Consider the following 25,571-nt stretch of genomic DNA (forward strand, 5'->3'; position numbering starts at 1 on the left):
GCAACCCACAGGGAGTAGAACTTTGCCTATATGGGTAAGACGGGAATTACTTAACCCTTTATCTATTGGAATGGAATACAACATTGCACAAAGCACACAGCTAACAAAACAGAAAATCCTGTGTGAAATCTTGGATGATAACAGGTTCCAGTGAAGTAAGTGACATCACCAGCTGAGCTAATAGCCAGCCTTAGGTGAAATGGAGTAGGTACAGATAAGGAATGAGAAAAACACATTTTTTTTTACTCCTTCTTTTTCAAAGGCCTGGGTTTATGTAGAATTTGCTGCAGTAGGAGGCCATGATTGCATGTTATCTAGTGCCTACTGTACAGTTGGGTCTCATATGCTATGTTTGGCTAAGCTTTGGCAACCTATTTCTTTGGCTAGGGCTGTCTCCAGAGATCTGAGGCTGCAGATGCACCTGCACAGAGGCACCAAGGCACTGCCTTTGGAACTGCCACTTGAGCCTGCCAGGGCTGTCAAGCGAGAGGAAGCTGTTGATCCTTCCTGCCCCTTGAGACAGCAATTCAGAGAGACAAGGTCCATGTGCTGCTATCCATCTAAGGGTAAGTGTCCCAGACACGATTTCACCTGGTCCCAAAGTGGTTCTGTTGGTTAACAGTGGACAGTACCCTTGGTTATGAAAGAGCCCCATTTTCAAAGCCAGCACCTATTTCCCTCTTGTGAGTTTTTTTTGTAACCTTTGCATGACTTCTTGTGCTTTTTGTGATCATTTGGCAGTGAGGATCTTCTTTTACGTGCTATTTTATTCCTTTGAAACGTGGCAAACATAAATACAAAAACAAAGCAGTGAAGATGTGGGAAATTGTGGGATTTTTTGCCTTTTTGCAAAAGCCACAAGAAGTTGCCAGTATTTCTGCAGGCGGAAACTATTTTTTCCGCCTTCAAATCATCACACAACATAAAATCTGTGGGTATTTGTGTATCCTTGGATAGATGCTAAAGGTAACAAGGAAATGCAGACTCTCTCTTAAGAATTTACACACCCTGGGTCCTTGCGTGTTCTTTTAGCAGCCACAGCTCCCTGAAAGGAATTTCAGCATCTAGTTGTCGCAGTTGCCCAGATTAATTGTCCTATGACTGTAATCAATTACTAATGTTCTGTGTGATCTCAGGATCCATTCTTAAAAGAGTATCCATTAAAAAGTCCATTACATTCAGAGGTAAAATAATCCAAGCACACGATATTAATGGATTTGGGATCAAACTCTGAGTGAGCACTTAGTTAGAGACAGATCCTGCTGTTATTTTTAGGCAGCTCAACAGAATAAGAGTATGTTTAGGGGGGATCCCTTCTCCCCAACACCCCTAGCAGTGTCCCAGCATTAAATTCTTAGGAAGTTCAGACCTAGTTGGAAACTTTCCCAGTGCAGTGGTGGAACCACCATCCCTGGACGTGTTCAAAACCCGTGGAGATGAGACCCTCAGTGCCATGGATTAGTGGTGGCCTTGGCAGTGCTGGGGTAATGGTTGGACTTGATGATCTTGAAGGTCTTTTCCAGTCTCGTTGATTCTGTGATTCAGCATCCTTGCTAATTTGTTTCCTTTAGTGAATTTAATACCCCACACTTTGTAACTGAGGCTTGCAAATCCTTTTAGTACTGGGCTGGTGAGTTTGTACATCATCCCGTGCATCGCAGGTTTGCTTAGATAACTGTTTCTTGAAGGATCTGTAAAATCCTGTCATTGTAATGCCCCTTCCTCTGTCTCTCCTACTCCTCAGAAGCAGGGGGCTCCTACAGGGCTAGCTCTGACCCTGGGAATCTGTCATGTCACCATAGCCGAGGCTCTTGCCAACACGCTACAGGTACGCACAATGCAGTGCATCAGGAAAAGAAAGAGATTGGAATTGTCCAAAGCCTGCTAGGGTGGGAGATACCATCCTGCAGAGCACCTCTGGAGCTAGAGGGGTGGTTAGATAGGGCAGGGCAGAGGATGGAGTCTTGGGTGACATGGTTTAGTGTGTGGCATCCCTGCCCATGGCAAGGGGTTGGAACTGGATGATCTTAAGGTCCTTTCCAACCCAAACCATTCTGTGACTATATGATATTTCAAGCCAATACTTACACAGTTCTTCAGAAGGTGCCCAGCTTGAGTAAATATGTGGCAAGGCTTCTGCAAGCTGATCAACACCTAAAAGTGCCAAGCACACCAGGGACTTCTAGAAACACACCGAGGATACTTGGAAAAGCGGATGGTGATTCCAAGCTGGTTTGCATTGTGTCCGGAGTGCTAAGCCATACTTGGCTTGTATCTTTAACTGAGAGCCAGGCAGCTTGCCTTCCAGGTGAACGGCTGGGTTAGCCGCTCAGTCGCGGGTCACTTCTGCATTGTACTTCACTTCCCTTTCTTCTTCCTTCTTTCTTTGCTCATTGATCAAGCTGCTTTGGAGAACAAGGATACTTTGCATATCTGGCTAAGTGCTGTTAACAGCCTCTGCCTGCGGTTTGTTAAAATTAAAAGAAAAAAAAAAAGGAAAAAGGGAAAAAAAAAAAAAAGAAGTGTGATCTTGCTGGAGAAGTAATTTGCTTCTCTCCAACCAATGATGGCTTGCACTTTATGCAAATTGGTATCTAGGGACAACAAATCCCATTTAATACATATGCATAGTTCATAAAAAAAACGACGTGAGAGAAAGAGAAAAAAGATAAAGCAACGAGTCAGCAAAAGAACAGGTTCCGAGGAAATTTATTGTCCCAAATTGGACATTTGTAACAGATGATGTGAACAAGTGTTAACTTTGTTTTCAGCAGCTCTTCACGTACATTCACTAGACATCACACAGATTATGTTTTAAGGATCTGAACTGTAATAAAAAAAAGTGTCTGTGGGCTTTGGAGTGTTGTGTTCCATATGGTTGGGGAAGTGCGGAGTTATTGCGACAAGCATCTTGTGAAGCTCATTACGCACGGCGGTGTTAGATGCGAATTGCTGTGCATCGCTATAGGGTACGTACATGACATCCCACAGTCAGCAGATAGCAACTGGAAATGAAAGATATGAAGGCACAGAGTACAGCTTCAGGGAACATGTTAGACAAAACATCTGCTGGTATCAGAAAGCTGCATTATCAGATCATTGTGTCCATGAATTTTTTATAAAGACTTTTTCTTCTTTTCTTTTCTTTTTTTTTTTTTTTTTAAAGCTGCAACTTTGAAAGTGACATTTTGTGAGCAAGTTCTTGATTGAAGTGTGATGTCAGGAGAAAGGCCAGTCAGGTTTATTATCTGTGCGAGAGCCAGTATTGGCAGCCTGAATCGACTCCTTTCTCCAAGCAGTTGAGTTGGCCATTCACGTACTACAAGTGCTTTCTCCGGCTGATAAAACCTCCACCCACATCCCAGGTTGTGGCTTTAGTACCAAGCTCCACAGCAAGGAGTTTGCAAAGTTTGGTTCCTGAAGGGGTACTTAATCATAGAATCATAGAACAGTTAAGGTTAGAAAGGAAGGACCTTAAGATTATCCAGTTCCAACCTCCCTGTCATGGGCAGGGACATCTCACACTAAACCATGTCACCCAAGGCTCTGTCCAGCCTGGCCTTGAACACTGCCAGGGATGGAGCATTCACAACTTGCCTGGGCAACCCATTCCAGTGCCTCACCACGTTCACAATAAAGAGCTTCTTCCTTATGCCTAACCTAAACTTCACCTGTTTAAGTTTAAACCCATTCGCCCTTGTCCTGTCACTACAATCCCTAATGAAGAGTGCCTCTCCAGCATCCTTGTAGCCCACTTCAGATACTGGAAGGCATATTAATGACATGGATGGGGAGCTACTGAGCAGGATTCACCCAAAACACAGAACCTTTCTGTTGCATCACATGTGCAAAGCACAGAGAGGAGAGCTCAGCATCAACATCTCAGTGCTTAGAGGGGCCTCCTACCTACTTAACATTCCTGACATTTGTAAGGGCAGTGAGATGGCATGAAATGTATGTGCATATTGTAACTATTTACATTAAAGCAGACAGGCATTTTCCAGCCTCTCACCTTTTCTAACCCACTTATGAATTTTCCTTCATGTCACTTGTGTTAGAGGTAGGGTGACCTCCCCCTCTGCAGCAGCAGGTACCAACAGAAGCCCTGTCTCTTGCTGATCTGCAGATGGTCTCTTTCTCTGCAGTCAGCTGCCTCTAATCTGTGCATCCAAAGTGAGCAAACTGATTTCCATGCTGGTTCACAAATAGTTGCTTCAAAGAGACCAACATTTTGGCCTTCCTCCCAAGCCTTCTCCCTCTATGTGTGTAAAAGAGGGTGGGAGAGTGGAGGGACATGTCCGACAGCATCATGACTTATGAAAGGATTTAGTTGTCAGCATCAATTTTTGATGTAATGCTGTTCATTGATGTAATGGGGGCTGCAGAGAAAGCCAGAGGCGATTCGCACTCCACTACTGATACTTAGGGAGCCTGAAAGTAAGCAAGGGATTTTGCTGGCCTGACCTGTTGCTGAACGAGGTGAGGAGCAACCAGCCCCTGGGTTGCTCTGGTTTGGAGGGGGATGAGAAGGAGACCTGCGCTATCTGAACGCCGATCATCGAGAATATAGTGATAGTTATGAAAATGTGAATCAGAGGCTGCTGCATTTTTAATGTTGATCTTTAAAAGAGCACAAAGCTCTTTTATGTGGAGCTCAATGTTCCTTTATTGCCTTCACACCCACACCTCCAGGGAGCCTGAGAAAGAGCCTCTGCTGGGCTGGGCACTGCTTAGCTGGGAACTTGCCTGGGCAAGCTTGTCCCTCCAGACCAGAGACTTTTCCCCCTGAAGCAGTGTCCCAGCATCCTGGTAGGAAACACTGTGTATTTGGTGTTAGGAGCTGGCAGTACAGCCCCTGAAATGAGACATCAACCAAATTCCTTCTTAACCGTTGTTGTCTTATCCAGTGACCCAACACTGAGCAAATCTGAGCCCTGCAGTCAGTCCTGTCCATACAGCTGTGTACAAAGCAAGCCTAAACATTTAACTACCTCTTCTGGACATGGAGTCATACACTCGTTTATCTGCAAGCCAATATATCAGCATGTATTAATTAGTCTGTGCTATTGCAGGAACTATGGTTTTAATTGAAGGGGCTGAAATGTGAACATGCAGTCCATCTCTCCCTTTTTTACACCTTAGGCTTTACTTTGGGTTTACACTGTGCTTTGGAGGGTTTCCTTGGCTGTTCTTCAACTTTTCTTTGTCAATGTATGCTCTCCCTGGTAGCAGCAATATTTGTGTACAAGTAAGTGTTTTCGTGATGGAATAGGTATGATTTGTTGCAGAGCATGTCTGAATGTATATACATATAGATGTGCATATATATATGTATATTTGTTAATATATATGAAAATTCTGCCCCATCTACAGATGGCTGTTATATGGGAAGCTTGTGAAGAGCCCATGCAGTGTATCTAGTCAGTGGAGCAAAGCAGAGGGGCAAAGAGCTGGCCTTGCAATGTAGCAATAACGGATAGAAGAATATATGGACATGCAGCTAACAAGAAGGGAAGGGAAGTGGCTGGAGGGGAAAGAGATATAATGGGTCCCAAATGTGGCAAGCACATATGCTGCCATACAGCAAATGCAAAGTGCCACCACTAGTGACAAGTGTATTGCACCTAAGGAAAACAGCTGTGCCAAGCGCCCAAATCCACATTCAGCCTCCTGACCCTATGTCTCCCTGGTCTGATGTGGATTAAACTGGTCAGGTCTGAGAGCCCATCCAAGTACACATTCCACACAAACAATGGCTCAGTGTATCTCTGATATACTCCTTGCAGGGCTGCCTCTTTTGCATTTGCAATCTTGCATTTGTGAGATTGTTGTATCTTATTTTCGCATTGTGCTATGCTCGGTGTCGCACAGGCAGTTTGATTGTCTGTGTAGATCACTGCGTGGTTTAGTGCAGTTCTGTGTTACAAACCCTCCCCATAACCCTATGATTTGTTAATAATTCGCCTATTTTGAAGAAACCCCCTTTGACACCTGAGCTGGATCTCCTCTTCTTAGGCATAAATGTAATAAAGTCCCCAGTGAAGAGCATCCCTCTAACTGGTCCTGTCTGCTCTGTATATATTTGAATATATAAAATATTAATAGATGGTTCCAAATGTTTAATCATATCCATTTGACTCTGTGACACTCCGTGTCTGTAGGCTTTCTGTGTTAACTGCCTCTGTGATACCTGCATACAGCTGATTTGTTGTTGATCTGGAGTTTTTAAAGCAAAATAAAACTGAGGTTTGCAATTTGATTTGAATTAATCAGGTCTGATTAGACAGGGACAGATCAGGCAGTTCTGGATGCTCTCTAATACAATTTCATGTGCTATTCCAAAAGAAATAGTTCATATCTTAAGTAAAAGTGCTATTTATTTAACACTATTTTCTCAGAGTGCTATATCTTATGGAGGGGGCATTGTGGTGATGTTCAGGGTGTAGGAAAGAAAGCATTTTGTTTTACGAAAATACAGATATTTTAGAATGGAGTCACCTGGTGGTAGATCTCATGAATGTACCTAAAAAGATGCTTCCCAATATTATTAGTTTGGGTTTTTTTTTAATTCACGTCACACTGACTGTCCATCTAGAAGCTTTGATAGATGGAGCCACAAAAACAAAAGGCTGTATTTAGTTTAATCAGCCAATTTAAAGAGAAAGGGTGGAATTATGTATGGCAGAGGACAATTATGCAAACTAAATGATTCTTCAATTAATAATGAGATCCGTGAAAGGCAAAGGAGAAAGGATCCTCCTCTCAGAAGGGGAAAGGTTGTGGTTCCCTGTGCATCCTCGTATGCATCCCGTGGCATGTGAGTGATGCGATGTTAAAGGACAGGATGATATAGGGGGCAGAGGGCAGCTCTGGTGTTAGCTTTCAGCCAAAGCCTTTCAGGGCTCTGCTCTTTTCAGTGGGAAGCCTCCAGTGGAACTTCTTCTTTCCTAAACAGGTTCATCTCAGCCTCCATCTCGCAAGGCTCTGTAGGAAAGCAGCGCACAGCAAGTGGACCTGGGCTGCAGAAGCACCTACCAGGCCCTAAACTGTGAGTATGTTGCCAAAGAAATTTTAACTGCAACCCACTCATTCCCTCTTGCTCTTCATTTCCTCACTCTCCAGTTTGCAGTCTGGAAAACAGCCATGGAGAGATACGAGCCTACCTGTAGAGCCATCAGTTTGGCCGTTTTCATGCAGCTTTTATCCTTCTTTTAAATCCCTGACTGTGGTGTGCCAGAGCAACAAGCCATATGTTAAAGATGTTAAAGAGCAAATACTTTGCAGACTGTACCAGCATGCAAAGTCAGGGGGGAAGCAAGCAATAACGTTGGGAGAAGGGGGAAGAAGTGATTATCTGGTAGCGCTTATTCGGGAGGGCAATAGTGGGAGGTGCTGTAAGTGACAGGGATTCACTATGGGACACAAATCACTTAAGGCAAAGCCGTTAGGATCAATTTAAAATACCGAAGAGGGAGGCTAAAGTGACAATAGCATGTTTTAATTGAAATCACAAATATCATTCTGAAAGCTGCGGTTTAAAAGACATGGCAGAGTTACTTTCTCTGAACAGAGAGAAAAGTTTTCCTTTCTGACTTAAAAAAGAGCTTTTTTGCAGAGATCAAAATGGAGCAGAATGATTTTAAAATATCTTAAATCCTATATGTATATATATATATATATTAATGTTCTCTTTTCTGTTGATGGGCATATTATGAATGGAATTAACTACATTACTAATGCTTTTAATCTGATTTTAATAGAGCCTAAGGCTGAAGCATGAAACCAGCATGTGTCCCATTAAAGGAAAAATACAGTTATGGAGACAATAAATAGCATGTCCAGATAAACACATTTATCTGTGTGCTAGTTTTATTTATGGAGCTAAGTAGCTTATGTACAGACACTTTTCCAAAGCTGAAGTCCATACGACGGGATTGTTACTGGTTTTGGCAGCAGAAATGTGAACTTGGTAAAAGAGCCTGGCATGGAAAACCAATGAGCTCTGACATATTCCATTTGCTCCTAACTCTTTGATTTCTACACACAGAATCTGACATCTGTTGGGCATTGACCTTGCTCTTTTAAATAAGCTTATTTTAGAAGACCTTTGCAGAATGCTGTCTGTTTGGCCTCGATGTAAGCTGTTAGGGAAATGTAGTACAAACACAGAAGTTGTATGTTTTGAATGCCAGAGATGTTAAGCTGAAGAGCAGTTGGTAAGATCTGTACTTCTGACTGCTTGCTGTGCTCTTAACAAGGAAGCATCCTCAAAGGAAAGGAAACTTACTCATCCTGCATTTGTAGGAAGATTTTTACCTGTTTATTTATAGCAGGAATTTCAGGACCAGACTTCTTTTTCAGTCCAAAATACTCTGATCAGGCTCTAAGACACTCACTGGAGTGAAGGGAAATGTTGAAAAGTAAGTGGTTGTTTGGGATGTCCCAGGTCAGAAATCTCAGAGAGTCAGTGTTTGTTATATTGTAGAATCAGCCACCCATAAATGTCTCTAAGCACAGGTTCTCAAATATGGGAGTAACTTCTCCAAAGCATGGCCTCTTCCTAATGGAACAACACCCTTCACTCAGTGCAGTTCAAGAAGAGCCATAACCTTCATTGTGGGGATTTCTTTCCATTCGTCATAGGAGAGCAGCTTGGATGAAAGTTCACAGTGGAAGTGCTGCAGTCTTGCAAATGCCAGCATGTATCACTGTGCAATAAAACAAATCTCTGGGTTCCAACATGGCAAATGAGAGTGAAGGAATGAAAGCGCCTTTATGAGTGAATAGGAAAAACATCCTTCATTAGGACTGTATCTGCTGAAGTCAATAGAATGCTCCTGTCAACTCCAGTAACAGCAAAGGCAAAAAGAAACTTAGAGGCACATTTGGGATATGTATTTGATGTTCTTCTATTGCTGGTAGACATACTCCTGCACCCTTTACTTGGGCTTTGAGGTCTGGAGCCCTGGAAATTCAATCAGCTGGAGAACTTGTCCTTGGAAAGGCTTGCTAACTTTAGCCATATCTGAGTAAGTGGCAATAAAATCCTACACATTGGAAAACAGGTATCAAATTGCCAAAATAAATGTAAATTTGAATTTATGGCTCCATGCAGCTCCTCAGGACAAAACCTGGCTCCATATGCAGCAAGGAGAGGCATCTGAGCTCTGCCAGAACATTAATTACCATCTTCTATGGCCCATGGACAGCTCTGCACACTGGCTTCCTCTCCAAGAGTTTGGCTCAGTTGGCTTCACAAACACACAGGAAGGGCATGAAGACCTGTCTTTGTTGACACAGGGTTAAGAGGCTGTGAGCAATCGACGTGGAACATTTCCTTGGCTAAAGGAGTTAGGAGCAGATTTTACCTCTCTGCAAATTCACCTCCTTGATTCAGCGGCAGCACAGGGAAACCCTCCTGTTCCTATGAATAATTCATCTCCAGCACATATCGGGGTTCATCTTCTGGCCAGAAAGGTTTGGGGGGGGGGGGGAACGTGAGCATCATCATTGCCAGCGCTGGTATCTGCTCCATGTAGGACCAGCTGGAGCTGTGCCATCAGTCAGCGGGAAGGATGGCAGAGCTGCTGCCCCTCCTGTAAAAGGGACCTGCCTGAAATTCCCTTAACCATCACTCACAAGCTTGTGTTTTTTTTTTCCAGGGAAATGGCTTTTATTTGTTGTGAATTCTTCCTACAGAAAAGTTAATTACAGAAACTAGATAATGTAGCAAACATATTGTGGGTTCTGGACAGATAAAAGTTGAAAGGGCTGGGGTGTTTGTGCAAGTGGAATGATAGTGACGAGCACCACATGAAGTCCCTGAAGATGGAGTCAGGGGACTCGATCCCCCCTAAAATGATGAAAGGCTCTGATGTAGTGGTGTTTTGTGAAACAATTTGAGCACAAATGGCGCATTCTTTCCCATTAACAGCTGACTTCCATTGTACCAGGATTTTTTAGTTTTTAATATGTTATTTTGAGCACACTGAGAACAAAAATTGCCATTGTGAGAGTGCTGCGGGAAGATTTAAAGGTTGTGGTGGACTAAGCATTGAAATGCAAATCACACTTAGACACAACCTCCTGCTGAGGCCCAAATTTTTATAGATCAGGTTCTGCAGCCCTGATGAAGAATCAGTTTCCTGCCTTTCCTGGGATTCACAAATTGGTTGTGGTCTAAGGTATCATTTCCTACCATATAATTGTAACTCACCAGATGAAAGTTGGTCACCAAAGACGGTCCCTGTTCTTCCCTTATTTTTCCAGCTGCAGTGCCACTAAGGCTCCTTTCGCAGACAATGCAAACTCACACATCACAGCTCACCACTGCAACAAGCTCTCACTGAATATAAACATACTGTATATATTGATCCTCTCCCCCTTGCTTTCTTTTCTCCCCCAGCATGCAGGTGGTAAAACACTGGCTGCCATGAACTTCATGTTAAAAATAAGAAAGAAGAGAAAGCTGGGGTTTGGAGGCAAACTGCAGGCTTGGAATGTTGTGGCTGCTGAAATCACTGCAAGGATAATAGGGCATGCATGCATTTGTGGATAATTCCGTTTGCTAATTGCTCATGAAATCTCAGGTAAGGAACATCCAATTCAATTTGGTATAATAGGTAATGGCCTGGGTTTTGCTTTTCAGGGTGGGTTTTTATTGTTATTTTTATTGCTGTCATTACAAATACATGGCACTCTGTGACGGGAAGAACACTTTGCATAAAGGCTGGGGCACTTTTTAGCCACGTGCACGGCAAGCAGTAAAAGTAGGTATCTCCCTGCCATGCTATGCCCCAGGGCAGGATGCATGTAAGAGGACAGGTTCCTCTGAATGCCTCTGTGTGCCTTTATCTCTCTGAGACACAGCATGCCAGCAGGAAAGGCTGTGCTGTGGCAGATGCTTTGGGTTACCAAGTCCTGTTTGTTGGAGCTGAGTTTTCTCTCTATTGGTGAAGGCACTTCCCCTACCCAGGCATTGTGCCTGCTCTGGTGATCCCTGAAGCATCTGTGACCAGCCCACAACAGGTAATTGATTGCTGGACATAGAAAATTTAGAGAAGGAGCCTCCCCTCTTCTTCTGGAAATGGTGTGCAAGCCCATTTTCATAGGGCACTGAACCTGGCAGAATGATAGCAACACTCAGGTTTTAACAGTTTTGAGTTGCTATATTAAACATAAAGAGAGAGCTTTGCTTCTCAGTGCCCTGAACCACTGAATCCTCTCAGGAACCTTTCTGGTAACTCCTTTCCAGCCATTTAGAGGTTCTTGACTAGGCAAAAATATGCTTACAGTTATCACCAACAGTGACCAGAAGCTCAGAGCCGAGTCCTCCAATCTGCATCCGCTTGCCATGCTGCAACTTTAACTAGTTCTGCTGCTTATTACTAATTAGCTACCAGCTAATACTAATAGCTACCACTGTTGCAGCACTTAAGAGTTCCATACACATTAATGAGAATTAGCATTTGTTGACAGCCATGGTGGGAGTTGCCTGTCTAGAGCATTCAGGGGTCCCCATTGCTGTAAGGTTTGATTGCCTCCTTCAGTAATTATACTTGACACTGACCAAGTTTTTCATAGGTCTCATTTGGCTGTTCAAAGCTGAAAGACAAATTGAGTTCTCTGGTGAAGAGAGAAGAGGCCAATAATAATATATTTCCCAATAATACCCCTTCTTCTCTCCACCTCTCACACTGGAGTCACACAATGCAATGGGATGAAGCTGGAGGCTCTGCTGCTGCATGGGAAGGTGGCCACAGGGTTTCACCAGGCTCAAAGCTGCCCTTGCTCAGGACAGGCTCTGGATTCACCCTCCCAGCAGAGCACTGGCCAGGCTGCTCAACGCATCACTATTCTGTGCTTCACTGTCCTACACAAAATGCTCTTTCACTACTTTTTTAATACGTGGAGAGCAATTTAGTCATTTTAACTTACAGTCAATTGCATCCTTTGCTTGGGAATGTGAAGGTAGTTAAAATGGTACAGAAACCCAGCACACCAGCAGTAACTCTAGTGGGCCTTTCAGTGCCTATTCTAAAAGGGTGCACCATCAGAATTAAAGCAAAGGGTTGAAAAAGCAGGGAGAAATAGGGGCCCCTTGTAGCTCCTGAAAGGAGCACGGCTGGTGCTTCTGTAGGAATACCGATTGGAAAGAGAGGTGCTGGGGAATGCCCTGGCCTCCCTGGTCAGCTTCCCAAATCCACTCTGCAGAGAGAGGCACGTGTTAAACGTCCAGCCTGCGGGGTCTGGCTCAGCTTTGCACTGAAAAGTGAGCTTTTTCCATTTGCTACCGTGGAAAGGAAGCTGCTTTCACCCTCACCCTGAAGAAGATGAGCTATAGGAATATATACAAGGGGCTTTTTTTTTCTAGTTAGGGGGCCAGGAGGGGAAGCAGTGGTCAGAAGCAGAGATTGGAAGTTGGCTTCTTAAGTAAATCTCAGGCTGTAGCTGGTTTTAATTTAGCTTTTGTTTTATGTGCAGGAGACAAGGCCTTGCAGGCCTGGCTAATATCAAAGCCTGAGGGTTTGTAGATTTTTAATCAAGGTCCACTTTGGGGGGTTCTGCTTTCCCTGGTTGTGGATGTGGAGGGGGGTTTTTTGTTGTGTGTTTTTTTTATCCTTGCTGCAGTGTCTGGATTTCTTTAGTTAAACTTTTCCATTCTTCAGACTGGAGCCAAGTGAGTGATTTCAAATTACCCAGCACTTTCCAGAGAGAGCTTTTTTTGTTGTTTGCTTTTTTGGGTTAGGATTTTATTTATCCTTCTCTTTTTCTTTAAGCAAACTCACAGTCCAGTTCCTCTGCAAATCACAGATGGCATCTGCAATCCTACCCCATCGCCTCCCGCTACTTTGGCATTCTTAGCCCTGCCGAAGGAGTTTATTGTGCATCAGATCTCTAGGAAAAAGGGGAATTTTATATCATTTTTGGGGGGTTGTTTTGTCCCTCTGCTGGCAGGAAAAGTAAATCCCAAAGTATTTCAGCAGGTGCTATTAATATGCAAATAATGGAGAGTACACTGGGTCTAATAGACCTCCCAACTACATGGGAGGTGTCGCTGTTGGAGCAAATTAGCTTTCCGTAATTTACATGCTTTTCACAGCCTCCTGGGATTATATTTGAGATCAGAGACAATAAAAGCATATGCTCTTAGTTGAAAATGTAACTAATTTTAGACTTTGCAGCCATTTTAGCCTAACTACTTAGTGTTAAACTGTTATTTGCAAAGAAACTTTTTACACAGCTTGTGATTTTAAAGGCCTTTCTCTTCCCCTTAACTGCTCCATCTCTGTTTTCAGGTTGAGAGTGAAGAAGGGAATCTTCTAGGTATCTGCATCTTGGAAAACAGGTATTTCTCACAAAACCAAGTCCTAGCTAGGTTCTGAGTCTGCACTGAGGTCCTGATAGGGTCTAAATTGAGCTTTTTGTGTCAGACTTCTTCCCTTCCCTTTGGCATCTCCATGAGACGTGTATCCATCCAAAAAGAATGCTGTGGCCCCTGCTGACCACTCACAGAGAGGAAGATGCTTACAGCAACAAAAAGTCTTCTTTGCTAACCCACCAAAGCAAAGACACACTGAGCTAATGTGACACAGATGCCCACCGTGCTTGCCTAGCCCATACCTAGAGATAGAGTCTATTGGAAAAGTGCTTAAAACAAGTGGGGAAAACAAAAGCAAGGATTTCAGTGCAGGCTCAGTCCCTAGAGTCAAACGTTATTGAACCGTACTGGCACGTTATCGATGGTACTTTCCAAATTGATATTGACAGCAGAAATCATACTGTTGGCATCTGTGGTTTGTGACAACTTGAATGATGGGGGCATCAGCTGCCGTGCCTGAGAGTTTGTGTCTTTATTTCAGGAGCTGCAGTGATTGCTTCCTGTCTAAACATGCTATACTGCTAGAAGGGCCTGGCCTGGTAGGTGACTGCAAGGTGACCACTTGAAATCTGTCCCTTATCCCCCATGCCTGCTGCTTCTTCTCTGTCCTTGGGTGTTTGTTGAGCTGGTAGGAAATGACCGTCTTGGCTTCCAGCACCATCCCAACCTTGGCTGCCCCAGTTCCTTCTGCTTTGAAGGACTGCAGCAAGAGGTTTGTTAGAGAAACAGCAGGTTTAGCTGCTGCAGACATGCTTCAGCAGCAGACTGTAGTGGTGTCGGCTGAGGGAGTCTGTGAAAGGTACAGAGGCAGTCATTTTATTTTGTCTTTCTGCCAGTTGTCACATTGCCCAGAGTGTGTGATTTGTGAGTTTCCTTTGGCACAGTTGCTCCATTGCTCATATATCTCTGTGCAGTGTTTCCAGGTCACTTGGTCTGCAGGGTGGTGCCCATATTTATTTCAAGAGGGATAGAGTTCGGGGCAGGATCAGATGTGTGGAGGAGATGGCAGCCAGGTGGAGATCAAGCTGGTGTTGTCAAATACATTGCTAGCATGGGAAGGGTGAGTGTTAGCAGGGGAGGGTAAGTCTGAAAGATGTCCTTTGAGACAAGGCCAGGAAAAAGCTCTTGAGACGCAACTTTGGCAACTACAGCCCTGTGTGGTAAGACTCCTCTGAATTTTTGGGGCCCCAAATATGTCATCAATGTTTTTATATTTCATATGCATAATATATGGAAATACTTCATTTCCAAGTTACTAAAAAAAGAGGCTTGATTGATGCTTTACTGAGTAGTATTGTGAGTTGTGATCTTGAAGAACTGTGTTCAGGCATGACCAAAGCACTGAACCCTGTGAAAGGGAGAGCCCTCCCCAGCATGAACCCATTGGAGTTAGTGGAATTACAGCTGATTACCCTAAGATAGAGAACTAAGCTATGGCATCAGTCCTGCTCCCAGAGGTGGCTGCACCACTGAACTGTGACAAAAATGATTTTAGTTTTTCAACAATAGGATCCAGAAGTGAAATGAGAGCACTTTAAATACTGCTCCTGCCAGCCCAAGCTGGGTTTGCTCTGGGGTGGTAGTACTGCATCCCACCCACATGCTGTCCCTAGACAGTGTCTCTGTCATAGAATAATAGAATGGCTTAGGTTGGAAGGGATCATCCAGTTCCAACACCCTGGCACAGAGAAGGACACCTTCCACTAGAGCAGCTTGCTCCAAGCCCCTGTGTCCAACCTGGCCTTGAACACTGCCAGGGATGGGGCAGCCACAGCTTCTCTGGGCACCCTGTACCAGCGCCTCAGCACCCTCCCAGGGAAGAGCTTCTGCCTAAGAGCTCAGCTCAGTCTCCCCTGTTCTGGCAGGTTCAAGCCATTCCCCTTGTCCTGTCCCTACAGGCCCTTGTCCCAAGCCCCTCTCCAGGTTTCCTGCAGCCCCTTCAGGCACTGGAGCTGCTCTCAGGTCTCCCCTTCAGGAGCCTTCTCTTCTCCAGGCTGCCCCAGCCCAGCTCTCTCAGCCTGGCTCCAGAGCAGAGCTGCTCCAGCCCTCGCAGCATCTCCGTAGCCTCCTCTGGACTTGCTCCAGCAGCAACATATCCCTCTTGTGCTGTTGGGGACTCCTGAGCTGCATGCAGGACTGCAGGGGGGATCTCACCAGAGCAGAGTAGAGGAGTTGAAAAATCAGGTCAGTTGAGCCCAGCATCTTTAGTGCTCAAACCTGAAGAAGGTTATGGTTTAAGATAGCCATTCCTGAGGCTGTAAACCAGTGTGAAGTGAAAAAATCACTGGAGATTACTTGTGATAATCTCACTGAAATTGCTGGATGCTTGTTTTCCCCCTCTCATCTCACCCTAAATGTTTTCTAGCATTAATACCAGTGACCTCTCTCTTCTGCTGCTTGTCATTAATGGGATGCGGTTTGCCTGGTGTAAGCCCATGCACTGGAGCTGGAAACGCTTTATTTAATAAAAAAGGAGATGTTGTGCCATGTGGCTGCATTTGCATAGCCCAGTGTAGTCAGAGGGAAAGTGGAACGAGACAAGGCAACTGTACATCAGTAGTGCGAAAGCATGACCAAAATACCTTCAGCCTTGCTTCACCAACACTGGATTAGGAGGCAACTGTGGTGAGATGAAGGTAAAGACAAGCACAAGGGGATACTGTTTGGAAAATAACAGTGAACTGCTTGACTTGCTCCAGCAAGAGCTTAGAAGATTACTGAACTCAAGAGCCTTTGTTATTAAATGGAAGGCCTGAATCAGTAAGCCTCAGAGCACTGTGTCTAGTGTCACTGCAAAATGCCACGTGCATAGAGTAAAATATTGATAGCAGGCTGTGTCATGGGCTTAGTTAGTATTACAGCAGGATATGCTGCTGCCAGTCATCTGTAAGGAGCCCCTCTTTCCAGTGACACAGACAGTCAACAGCTCCTTGCCACGGCTGCAGATGTCCAGGAGATTTCCAGTCCTATGCAGGTGGGTTGGTGTATCTTACCTCAGGTGTATCCGCATCATTTGCTCATTGCCTGTGTATCACTGGGTCTGGATTAGTGTCTCCTCTCAGAGGCAGAAGTGGTGGGCTTGTAGTAACAACACTTTTTGTACCTCAAACTGTTTGGACGCGTGGCTCAGTTCATTGAGAAGCTTAAGTCAACTTCTGGTGCCAGGGTAGAGGACTTGTGAGCCTGTAAAAGCTGAGAACTTGGCAGCCCCGTGGCCGGGTGCTTCATTACCCTTTTATAGACTGAAACAGATCCTGGGTACTTTCAGCTTTGCTTCCATGCTGCAGCTTTTGGCTGTCACATGGGGAAAGCTTTGAATAATGTGCTTGATCTGAGATCAGAAATCCACATCTTAATTGTTTTTCCATGCTTAAGCTGGCTCTGCTTGAACTGCTCCATAGCTGCACACACTCTCCTCCTCTATGGTCTTCGAGGAGAAGGGTGACATGGGCACAGAGGAGTCAGTCTGACAGCTTGGCCTCTGCTTCCTTTGGTTACGTCTTCGTTTAAAAGCTCTGTGGTGCTTGGGTTTCCTCACAGGAGTCTGAAATCTTAGTGTTCTTCAATTGCAGTTTGATTAGAACATCACAAGGAAAAACTGTTAATTGTTAACCAAACCCATTTCCAGACACACAGCTCCCAGCATGAGGATCCTTTCCAACCCTAACTATTCTATGATTCTATAATTCTATGACTTCAACTCTTCACAGGTACTTCCTAGCAATGAACCTCATCCAAACTTTGTGAAGGTAGGTTATGTTAATAACAACAGGTACGGAGAACGTGGCAGGAACACCCACCTTCCTCTGGTTCTTGTGCTGTTACTACTAAAGCTTCAGTGTGAAAGTTCATCCTTTCATTTTTATAAAGTCTGAATTTCTTTCATAACTTGGATCAAAAGTTTATTCTCCACGCCAGGAAGGTGTGTTTTTCTGTTACAAACGGCATTGTCTTATTTGGGGAATAGGTTCACAATTGAGAAAGAATTGCCTTTATTAACAAATCAAAAGCTTATGCTGTCAAAACTGAAACCGTTCTACCTTTTTATGTGCAAATTAAAGCTTCTGTCAAACCTTCAGCCGTGCTGCATTTAATTTGTGGAAATATAAAAATATCTGGCTTAATATTAAAATATTCTACATGAGGAAGGAGATATTTCAGGTGATGCATTGCATTCGAGAGGCCTGAAAAATCAGATTTGAAAGAAACAAAGCGGTGTTTTCACAGGATTTATTTTTCCCTGCTTTCACCGAAGTTCTTGAAAGCGTGTTGAAGTTATACAGGTGTTTGAGTATCTTGTTGGATCGCGGCCTTTGGAAGTGCACCAAGCTAAATGTAAGTGTGTCCAGGGCATGGGAGCTACATCCGCTCTATTTTTCCTTATAAAAGGGTCACAGGATTTTACTCCTTTTAATTAATGGCAAAGGTACTGAGAAACTTTTGACTCTCGAATCAATGAAGTTAGGGTGAGCTATAAAAAGCAGTTTTTGGTTTCATGGTGATAACTTGTGCTTTGCAAGGTCTTTGTAGCAAGGATAAGATTTGGATTATCTAAAGCTGGGCACCAGTTCTGTATTGAAGCTTCCAACATAAAGAGCCGTCTGTTGACCCAACAGTGCCCGGCATTCCGGGAAGCCTGGTTCCACGGGCCTTCATTCAGCACGTGCTTCATTTCAAGCACATGAATGAGGCCATTGAGGAACCCTGATGTTTTGAACTGCGTGTTTGGGGTGATGCTTAAATCTCCATCAGTTCTACTTCAAACACCCTAAAGCCAAGTTTGGGGAGTATTTGGAGAGAAACTGGCCCTGAACATGAGTATCTGTGTGGCTTGGAGTCAAGCTGCGACACCGATAGTCACAACCAGCATTAGTACAGCAAGTTAGTGTATGCTAAAAGGTTGGGTTTGATCTTAAGACAGCTCACATTCACCCTAAGGATACGTCTGGGTTTTTTTTTTCCTGTTTTCCATGGAAATAACTGCACATTGTCCTACTGTTCACCTGGCTTTGTTGGGAAAGCAAGGAAAACCCTGGTCTCTGACTACAGCATTGAAACCCGCCTTCAGAGCCCTCTTTTTCAGTGCAGTCAGTGTCCTTAGCTGCATTTTGGTTGATTTGGTTTTTCTAGCATCACTGCAGACTACTTCATGTTTCATTTCCAGCTCTCCTTTTGTGACCAGGGAGTTTTCACCGCGGCTCTGTGAGAGGAGGGCCCCGTACAGGTACGCTGTGTTTGCCCATCATTTTTTTCCCATAAGATATTCAATATCTGGTCCTGTCTTTGGAGAGGTTTTAATAGTTCCAAGTCCATTTTACCTCATTATTTTCAAGGCCTGAACGAGGGACATTTCCCCTTCAGCAGTGCTGAAGACAGAGTGAGTGGCTGTATCTTGAGCAGGCTCATCCCCTTAAGTGGCCCATTCCCAGCACTGTGTCTAAGCTGGGATATGCCCATGGACTCACAGCACAGGGCGGGTGTTTCCAGCCACCTATGGAGCTCCACTGCAGCAATGCTCAAATGGAAGAGTCCTCCTGGACATACTGGTACTGTCTTGACCACTCACTTTTGGTTGAAAATAATACTCTATTAATTCTTTTAGCTGTTAGAAGTTCCTTTTGGGTGGTAATTTGCTATCTCAAGGGACTCAAAGCACCCTCTCCTCTGTTGCTTTTGTGTTACTACTGCTTGTTAGCAATGCCTAATCCTGGCATCCCGGTTGTTAGACCATTTAGTCGTTCTGGGCCATCTCTGTAAAGGGAGTTTCTACAGGCTGAATGTGGAATGTATTAAGTTTGAAGGTGTTTATTACTGGTATTAGGCCATTAGCCGTAATTAATGGCAAGACAGCTTCTGAATCTGTGGGTTGTCCTGCGTTTTGCCCACATTCTCTTTTCATATCCACTCCCCAGCAAGAGTTATATGAGCTTCATGCTCTGCCTCTCACTGTTAGAAACCAACAAAGTGGTTTCGGTTGGGATCTCTTATTTCAGGCCATAAACAATCCAGCCACCCCATAAAGTGCATTCCTCCAGCCTACTGCTCTCCATGAATTCTCAAGGATACTCATGGCAGCAGTGGGGAGAGGCTGGTCTGGTCCTTCCAGCTACTGAAAATCCTACCCACAAAGCCATAAGGAGCAACGTGAGTTACTTCACCCAAACCACTCAGTTGTGCCTCCGTGCTGCAGTCACAACATCCTTGGCTCTGCCAGGAGCCTGTTTCCATGCAAGGATTCAGGGAGAAGCTCGCCAGGCTCCATGGTTTGCTGGTGGTAGGAAACGCCACGAAGGGGAGTGCACTGGTGAGCTGGACACATCCCTGCTGCCTTCCCTCCAGTTAGGAGCACGCTAGCCTTGTGCACTTGATACTTTGATAGGCCTGCTTGCAAGCTGGCCACCTCACTCTTTATTATTGTTATTATTATGCAATCAGACACTACGTGCTTAAAGAATGTGCTGGATATGCACTATTTATACAGAAACTATGTACACTGAAATCCATTTTCTCCGTGGTGATTGCTGATAATGTGGGAAGCTCCACTTTGATTCATTAGGTTAGCAAAAGAGATATTCAGAATTATTTGGTATAATTCACAGCACTTCAGAATGCGGATATTTTCATAATACTCTAAACCTAGCACTTGTGCTGGTAACTCAAGCCTGTGAGGACTGGTTTGCCATAGGGGCTGTCAACTTCAGTTTGTGGTAGCACCATTTCTTCACTCCAGGCCAACCTGGAAGCTGGATTAGCTGAGTGCCTGTAGTCAGTGACCTCTGTGCAGTGACGTGGCTGTTTGCAAACTGCCTCTGAGCTCGCTGTGAGTCTTTGGCATCTCTGGACCCCAGCCCCATGGCACAGCCCAATGCCACGGATGCCTCAGTGGGACCCTCCATAATGGAGGGGCTGTCTTCTCCATCCCCAAGCTGAGAATGTGTTTTCCAAAGTGACACTCAGGAAAAAAAACCTTTAAGTAATTTTGTTTCTTGGGTTGAAAAAGAAGAACCACAATGTTAATTTTAATTTTAATTAGTTCATTTTATGTAGGAGAAGATTCTTTTTAACATTTCTTTAGATAAAGTTTTGTGCCACTTCTGCTCTGTCTTTTCCCTGGCAAGGTGAGTAAGCAAACTCTTTGGGTTAGCAGTCACTCACCTCCCATTGCACATTCATTCCTTTCTTGCCTTATCAGGACCATCCTTCTGGCTGCACTAACCTGGGCATGACTTCGGCTAATCCAGTGCGGGATGAGCCTCGAGAGACTTACCACTTGCATCCACACAGCCAGCCCCATCCTGTAAAAACACTGGTGTTAAACACTGCTTTTAAGATAGAGCCTCAGAACCTCTCTCTAGCCAATGGTAACCTTTGGCTACAGGAAATGCACATCATTTCAGAGTTTGGGTTCACATTTAAAACCAAGAAAAGCCAGACTGCACTTGCTGACAGCCATTCACCACTCTGTCTCCCAATCATTATGTGCATAGATCTCAGCACCACCCCTCTCCCTGCAGAGCTTGTCCCCAGCACCTTTGGTGTTGGGATTTAAAAACATCACACACCAAGACCATCATGAAGGGTTCTTTCTTCATCATTTCCCGTGCTCCGAGCACTCCTCATCACTCCCTGCCTTTACTGGGCACTGCAGTATATTCACACACCTCTGGAAATCAGCTGCATAAAGTAAATGTCTGACTTCAACTGCTTGGTGACCGGGGCTTTTCTTGATTAAAACATTCAAATTGTTATGTGAAAATCTGTATCTGGCCCCACTGAGTCTCTTTGGCCTGTACGTGGCAAATGGAAAAGCGATCAGCCTTTTGCCTCACTGTTCAGCAGCTTCCACCTCTCAGCCTGAGGCTGAACACATAACAAACTGGACCCAGTTCAGTTCACTCTAATCAGTTATGTATTTTTAAAGTAACTGTCTGAAAAACTCCACAGCAATTATCAGGGAGAATCCCTTCACAATGAGCAGCTGAGATTCCCCTATGTATACATTTGCCTCTGTCTAAACACCTGAAATGTTGGGGGAAAAACTAAACACAGCCATTGGCTGCAGTTAATGCAGTAGATTCCACACTTCTGGGCCTGTATTTATAGCTCTGTCAGGCTCCTTCCTTGTACTGACCTGCAGAAGAGGATTTTTTTCCTCTTATCTGATGCAGAGGTTGTCTGTCTGTCATGGTGTGGTTATTGCAGCACAAAATATTGCCTAAAACTCGACCCTGAATGCGTTTTGTACAAGGACAGTTTACCCCAGCATTCCAAAGGAGATGAAACCCTCCTCATTCTAGCCAGAGCAGTGAGCTTCTTTGGGTGTACAAAACTGGGGTGATGCAAAGAATCCCTCATGGAGCCTCAGTTTTAAATGTGCTTGGCCTCTGATCTTGTCTGAACCCTCATTTCTCCTACTGATGCTCCACTGACCTCCATCATATTAACATGGATTTGCACTGATGCACAATTCAGAAATTCATAAGATAGATGTATTTATTAATCATTGTGTGGCTTGAAAACAATTCAAAGTGCTTTTTGCCTTATCAGCTGATGCTGTTCTAAACCCCTGCCCATAACCTTGGCACTCAGAGAAAGGCCTTGTAGTGGTTTCCTGTGGGCATCCTTACCCTGCAGAGGGTTTTCCACCTCTGTCCCATATGTGATGTGATTCTTTCTGTCCCACTTACGCTGCTGCAGCACTGACTCAACTCCATGCATTCAACAGTAATGCAGGAAGCTTGGGGACAGGCTTCAGCAGTTTGAGGAGACAGCTGCATGACAGAGCTTTTAAGTGATATTGGTTCTTTTATTGAAGAAGCCAATGAGTACAGTAAGTAAGTAAATAAACATTTACAGTGCTCTCTTCACCAGGGCTGAACAGATCCCAGCATGATCTGTCCTCCTTCTAGTTGCCTTTCCGAAAGTTTGACTGCCTTACTCTTGTCTGTGTAGCCTGGACTCTTGTTGCCCTTAATTCTGTTTGTGTTCAGCCTCTGTTGCCAATCAAAAATGGGACTAATTTATAATGAATTAGCACCGTTACAAACTCCCCATCCCTTTCCATTCAGTGTCCATGAACAGATGTGATTTTTTTAAATTTGGGTTGGTTGGTTTTTTGGTGTTTTTTGTTTTTTTTCCATTAGATGTAATTATTCCCAAATTCATTTATGAAGGCAGGATAACTTTTTCCTCCCCACATAGGTAGTTCAAAGGTAAACCATAGCATCTGTGCTGCAGACAGAAAGTGTGCTGCACAGATACACTGCCTCCCTGGCACTGTTTCTTTTCCCTGATTGAATGAATGTGACTTGCAGAGTTTCTTCATTTAAGCAAAGTTATTTGTCGTTCAGATGTCTTCCTGCAAATATATTAAGTGTTGTGGTTCACTTACCATATCAAGCACTGTACTTGTTATATCTCCACCTATTAAAACAGCTCTTAGAACAGTGGGAGAAGGTGAATGCGACCCCAGCCCCCTGACATGCACAGGTAATATTTCATATGGAAGCTGTAGGATTTTATTCTTTTAAATACAGACTTCTCAATTAAAAGCTTAATTATAACATATTTACTCACTCTGCTAAGTACTTAGTTGGCCAATGCTCTTAGGTCCTTTAGGAGTACATGTTCACCCTTGTAAAGACGACTCTCCACCTTGGTACCTATCCAACAGCTCTAATAAAAATGGAACCTAAATCAGTCCTGCCCAGAGCCCTTTAAATTTGGGTCCGTGAGGCAGCTGCACCCAACTGGCCCAAAGAGGTGGCTGGCAAACCAGCCCCAGTGGTTTATTTTCCAGTGAGACACAAAGCCAAAAAGGGTCTATTTTGTCAATGCCAATGAAGCCCATGGTAACAGGATTTTGGTGGGGCAGAATACCACACAGTTACAGGCTGGGATGTAGGAAGGGCAGGGCATTACATTTAAGCATCACTGAATACATACCTACAGCCTAGCTTGGTCCTAATATGCCATCTAAAACTACTCCGGAGCCAAATGCTCTGGAGTATGCAGATTAATGCAGTAATGCAGCCTCATAGAGTACATGGATTTTAGAGCATGTGTGCTGCACATCATTAGTAGTCTTCAAACTATCAATGGTGGAATACAGCACTTCAGGAAAAAAAGGGGTGAAAAATATCAGAGTAAATGATAACCAAAGGCTTTCTTTGGCTCCCTTACTTACTTAGCATTGCATTAATTTCCCCACAACAGGATTTACATACATTTTTTTCATGCCAAGCACGTGTCCCCCGGATCCTGAAGCAATAATGTTAGTTGCATCAACAGAAAGAAGAGGTGCCGTCAAAGTCAAGTCTATATTCATACCAGGACATCAAGAGGAAAAGGTCAGTTTCAGTATTACCATGTGGCAGAAAGTAACCATTTTACACACGGTCTTTTTAAAGCCCAGCTCTTGTGTTCTGACCTCAAATCCCTCAGGCATAAACCCAGCTTCTCTTCCCCATCCAAGTGTGTGTCGTTGTGCCAAATTGCGGTGTGAGGATGCTCTGACCACATGGTTCTTATGGCCCAACAGCCTCTTTTGGGCTGGCTTGGTCCCAGGTAATGCCATCCTGCTGCACTGAACATGGGGATTCGTGGGAAGATGTGAACACAAAAGCCTCCTCCCGAGTAACACCAAGTAGCAAATGCAAACCTCTGCCAGACCAAGTAATTTCCTTCTTTCAGCTGAAGGACCGCTGTTCTTTGCCACATCGTTCTGAACAAGTGTTCAGCTCTGCACTTTAACAGGAAATGTTTGAAAATCAACCTTTTCAGGTGAGGAGGGGGAAAAGGTTGAAGTTCCTTAAAGTCACTGTGAAATCAAGACATAAACAAACACTGGGTGTGGTATCCAGTTCCCTCCCTTTCATTTTTCCCTCCCCAGAAAGCAGTTTCCAGATGGATTTTCCCCAAGATGTTAATATTGTGCTGGTTTTAACGCTGATTGAAGCAAGGTAGCAAGTGGTTATTACAGGCCTGACATGCCTGTTCTGCCAAGAAACAGCATGAGCTTTCAGCTCAGAAAACAAGGTGAACTTTGTGTTTTAATCAATCTGCTTTTGCCTGCCTGGGCCAGGTATGCACGTACATGCTCACAACGGGGATGACTGTGAATTTATGGTCAGCTTATTTCTATTTTTCTTAGTCAAGGCCTGGTTTAATAAGGGTGGAACTGACATTCAACCTAAAGACTTTATCTTTCCCTAGGAAAAGGTTGGCACTGTCCCCACCAAGGCTTCCCTTTTTCCCCTGGAGTGCCTGATGGAGATGGCCAACCACCTTGCATCTCACTGAGCTGGAGCTCGTTGCCTGTGGATCCCTGCATGAGGATCTCATGCTCAAACAGTGGAGGTTTGGGGTCATTTTGAGCAATTCTCAGCATGGTAAAGTTGATCAGTATGACTCTTTTCCCTGTGTCCTGGCTTAAGCTCTGACTGAGAAGGGAATCATTCTTTCACCTAGTCTTCTCTGTGTCATTTGCCTTTGTTTTCCAGCATCATCAGTAGGTATAAAGTGGCAGGGCAGCTCAGGGCTGTTTCCTTCTACCAACCTGTAGCCATGCACTGTGCTTTACATTCATCTGCCCCTACAAGAGCAAAAAGAGTCAGAGTGATGGCTTACCCTTTAACAGATGGTTTGCTCTTTTGAGAGCCTCTCTTGGCTACACGGAGGAGGCAGTTTGTCTGCTCACAGAGCTGATGTTCCTGCTTGGGAAACAAGAAGCTGAAGCACTTTAGCCAGAGCCAGACAAAGGCCATCTTCCCGTTTTCTGCTTCTTGGAGTGCATTTGCAAACGAGCAGCAGTTGTCAAATGCTCCTCTTCATCATGAATTCCTGCTCTGTCTTCTTCATTCCCTGATGGACTCAGACCTAGTCCAGATCAGAGGCAGAGTTACAGTACAATGGGATGCAGAACCTGCGTGGAAAATGGGATTTAAATGGTAATAGTAGGTGTATGTTAATTCAGTTGCATTTTGCCTGAGAAATAATGTGTAAAGTAGAGCATTACTCAGAAAGGTGTGCACAGTGCTTAAAAATCAGAACTTTAATGCTTCAGGTCCAGACATTTCTGTGTTCTCTTTCAAATGCTTAAGTCACTCTCAGTTTTCTTTCTTTAAAACCAAGGCCTGTTCAGGGAAAACAATGCTGTTAGGATAAGTGTGCTTGCATTTGTGTGTGTGTA

The 25,571-nt window shown here is 44.3% G+C and overlaps 1 long non-coding RNA gene across 1 annotated transcript in view; it reads left to right on the forward strand.

The window, feature by feature from the left end:
* The window catches only part of LOC134159067 (uncharacterized), a 517,675-nt gene that overhangs the window by 480,573 nt on the left and 11,531 nt on the right, over positions 1 to 25,571 (forward strand). Inside the window, exons 10-13 of the long non-coding RNA XR_009963031.1 lie at positions 6,956 to 7,048; positions 10,406 to 10,589; positions 13,299 to 13,348; positions 13,863 to 13,935. This is a non-coding gene — a long non-coding RNA (uncharacterized LOC134159067). The remainder of the gene's footprint in view (positions 1 to 6,955; positions 7,049 to 10,405; positions 10,590 to 13,298; positions 13,349 to 13,862; positions 13,936 to 25,571) is intronic.

The sequence above is a fragment of the Pezoporus occidentalis genome, unplaced genomic scaffold (assembly GCF_034315485.1).
Source record: "Pezoporus occidentalis ecotype Australia unplaced genomic scaffold, CSIRO_AGI_Poc_V1 ctg10, whole genome shotgun sequence".
In the NCBI taxonomy this organism is placed as follows: Eukaryota; Metazoa; Chordata; class Aves; order Psittaciformes; family Psittacidae; genus Pezoporus; species Pezoporus occidentalis.